Here is a 3,756-nt window from a genome sequence, read left to right as displayed (position 1 = left end):
GGGAGGATCGCTTGAGTTCAGGAATTCGAGACCAGCCTGAGCAAGAGCAATACCCTGTCTGCACTAAAAATAGAAAAATTAGCTGGACATGGTGGCGCGCGGCTGTAGTCCCAGCTACTCAGGAGGCTAAGGCAGGAGGATCGCTTGAGCCCAGGAGTTTGAGATTGCTGTGAGCTAGGGTGACGCCACGGCACTCACTCTAGCCAGGGCAACAGAGTGAGACTCTGTCTCAAAAAAAAAAAAAAATCTTGCATTAGTATGCTACATTTGTTACAATTAATGAATCAATATTGACACATGGTTATTAACTAAAATCCATAGTTATTCAGATGTCTCAGTTTTTACCTAATATCCTTTTCCTGTTCCAGGAACCCACCAAGAACATTCCATCACATCGAGTTGTCCTGTCTCCTTAGGCTCCTCTTGGCTGTGACAGTTTCTCAGACTGTTCTTGTTTTTGATGATCGTGACAGTTCTGAGGAACACGGGTCAGGCATACTGTGGGGTGCCCGTGTTGGGATTTGTGTGCTGTTTTTTTCATGATTAGACTATTTGGGTTGTGGGCTGTTGGAAGATGGCAGAGGTCAAGTGTCATTTCATCGCATGGCATCAAGGGTACCTACTGTCAACATAATTCATGGCGACCTTGACCACCTGACTGAGGTAGCACTTGTCACATTTCTCCGCTGTAAAGTTAATTCTCCCCCCACCCCCTTCTAAACGGTGCTCTTCGAAAGAAAGCCACTAAGGCAGCCCACAGCTATGCTTGTCCTCCTGTAGGGTGAAGCATCTGCATGATTTATTCGAAATTCTTCTGCATAGGAGATTCGTCTCTTCCTCCCCGCTTATTAATTTATTCAATCATTTATTTATGTCAGTATCGATTCATAAATACTTATTAAAGTAGAATGGAGGCTGCCAGGGGCTAGGGGAAGAGGGGATAGGGGGTTAGAGTTTAATCAGTAGAGAGTTTCAGTTTTGCAAGATGAAGTAAGTTCTGGAGATTGGTTGCACAACAGTGTTAATGTATTTCGTGACATAAAACTGTGCACTTAAAATGGTGAAAATGGTAAATTCTATAGTATGTATATTTTACTACAATAAAAATAATCAAAATTAATGCAAAAGATCTGTAATGAACGAAGTATCAAAACCTTAAGTCAACACTGGCTCAGTTTCACTAATTTTTCCATTTGCTTCCGGCTCCAGCAGGGCTTGTCACGGCCCTGCGGTTGAGCCGGTCCCATGGCAGAGCAGGGTGGCCGCCCGCTGACTCCCAGCTCCTCCTCCACCCATTCAGTGACGCCAAAATCACACCTTTAGAGGATAAGCCCAGAAAGAAGAATCTGTGGCAAAGCTGGACCCAGAACCCAGGTTGAAAATTCCCATCCCACCCACAGGGCGGTTCCACAGATCTAAGGCCTGGACGTATCAGCCAAGCGCTCGATAGCAAGAACTAGCTAATACATCCGCTTCCTTGGAGCTCCTTCAGTTCCACGAGGCGGTTTCACGGAGTTCAAGGAGCGCTGGAGGAAGCTGTTCTACTCGTGGGAGTCAATTTTTACATTTTTAGGAACTTTTATTAAACACAGCTATTCTTAAAAATTAAATTCTATAAATTACAATGGAATAAATGACATTCAAAACAAAGTTACGGTCTCACTCGCCGCCGCCAGCCCGCCGGCCCGCCACTCGGTGTCCTCGGCTTGTGCAAAGCTGGCTTTGCTGGGGACGACGCGCCCCGAGCCGTGTTCCCCTCCATCGTCGGCCGCCCCCGGCACCAGGGCGCGATGGTGGGCATGGGCCAGAAGGACTCGGACGTGGGCGACGAGGCCCAGAGCGGGCGCGGCATCCTGGCCCTGAAGTACCCCCTCGAGCACGGCATCATCACCAAGTGCGATGACATGGAGAAGATCCGGCACCACACCTTCTACAACGAGCTGCGCGTGGCCCCCGAGGAGCACCCGGCGCTGCTGACCGAGGCCCCTCTGAACCCCAAGGCCAACAGGGAGGAGATGACCCAGATCATGTTTGAGACCTTCACCACCCCGGCCATGTATGTGGCCATCCAGGCCGTGCTGTCCCCGTCCCCTCTGGTCACACCACTGGGATTGTCATGGACTCTGGAGACGGGGTCACCCACACGGTGCCCATCTACGAGGGACATGCTGTCCCCCACGCCATCCTGCATCTGGACCTGGCTGGCCGGGACCTCATGAAGATCCTCACGGAGCGCGGCTACAGCTTCACCACCATGGCCAGCCGGGCGGGAGACTGTGCGCGACATCGAGGAGAAGCTGTGCTACGTTGCCCTGGACTTAGAGCAGGAGAGGGCCACTGCCACATCCTCCTCATCCTTGGAGAAGAGCTGCGAGCTGCCTTATGGCCGGGCGATCACCATCGGCAGCCAGCAGTTCCAGTGTCCAGAGGCGGGCGCTCTGCCAGCCATCCTTTCTGGGTGTGGAGTCCCGTGGCATCCACGAGACGACCTTCGGCTCCACCATGAAGTGTGACGCGGACATCCGCAAGGACCTGTACGCCAACACGGTGCTGCCTGCGGGCACCACCACGTACCCGGGCATCGCCGATGGGATGCAGAAGGAGATCCCGCCCTGGCGCCCAGCACCATGAAGATCAAGATCGTAGCTCCCCCCGAGCGCAAGGACTCGGTGTGGATTGGCGGCTGCATCCCGGCCTGGCTGTCCACCTTCCAGCAGACGTGGATCAGCAAGCAGGAGCACGAGGAGTCCGGGCCTTCCATCCCCCGCCGCAAATGCTTCTAAGTGGACGAGGAGCAGATGCGTGGCATTTGCTGCGTGAGTTGATCCAGAAGTATCCATTTGCTCTGGCAAACGTACACACTTCATGCTAGCCTCACGAAACTGGAATAAGCCTTTGAAAAGAAGTTTGTCCTTCAAGCTTGTATCTGGTATCAGCACCGGATTGTTGAACTTGTTGCTGATTTTGACCTTGTATTCAAGTGTACTGTTTGTCCCCTTGGTTCTTTAATACCCTGTACATGTCTTTGATTTGAACCCTTAAGACCTGTGGCTCACCTTGTGGTGGCGGTGAGGACATGCTTGAAGGGGAATCTGTGTGTGCAGGGTATCAGTGCGTCGGAGCCGACCATTCCGGGATTTCTCTAGGGGCCGGCAAGAGTCCTGACCCAGTCCTTTCCATCTTGCCGGTCTGGCAGGCTTTGGAGGAGTCCAAGCCTGAGGACCCAGTGTTCCTGTCTTTCCTGATGTTTTCCTGTGGCAACACCACGGGCGGTTACTTGGCTTGAGTTGGAAGCCGTTTGCATTGACACCTGTAAATGTATTCATCCTTTGAATTTATGTGAGGTTGTTGTAGGCAATTCTCAATTCTTTAAGGGTTGACAAATTTTGGTTTTCTACTGTTATGTGAAAACATTAGGCCCCAGCAACACGTCATTGTGTAAGGAAAACTAAAAGTGCTGTGGTAAAAAAAAAAAAAAAAAATTACTATTCAAAATTCATCACTTCTGAATTATTTTACTACAATTTACTACTCTCAATGCTCGCGAGGTTGTCGATACTATTTATTGTCTCTGTGTAGCGGAAATAACTGCTGTGTAGTGGGGAGCCACTGTGCCTCTCTTGCCAACTTGGCATTGTGTGACATCACATTGGTAGCTGGAAACCGGGCATGCTGGGAGTATTGACATCACAGAAACCGGCAAAGGCTGCAAATCAGGCTTCCTGCCCTACTCCCCAAGGGCTTGTTGTTAAACTT

General features: G+C 50.8%; 1 pseudogene across 1 annotated transcript in view; it reads left to right on the top strand.

The window, feature by feature from the left end:
* Window positions 1-3,273, top strand: part of LOC105820861 — a 5,830-nt pseudogene extending 2,557 nt beyond the window's left edge. Inside the window, exon 2 of the transcript XR_001138026.1 lies at window positions 1,703-3,273. The product of XR_001138026.1 is annotated as an actin, cytoplasmic 3-like (transcript). The remainder of the gene's footprint in view (window positions 1-1,702) is intronic.
* Window positions 3,274-3,756: the final 483 nt, after the last annotated feature.

The sequence above is a fragment of the Propithecus coquereli genome, unplaced genomic scaffold, assembly GCF_000956105.1.
Source record: "Propithecus coquereli isolate 6110/MARCELLA unplaced genomic scaffold, Pcoq_1.0 Scaffold540, whole genome shotgun sequence".
In the NCBI taxonomy this organism is placed as follows: domain Eukaryota; kingdom Metazoa; phylum Chordata; class Mammalia; order Primates; family Indriidae; genus Propithecus; species Propithecus coquereli.
The sequence above is the reverse complement of the archived record's forward strand: the minus strand, read 5'-3'. Positions and strand labels throughout refer to the sequence as shown.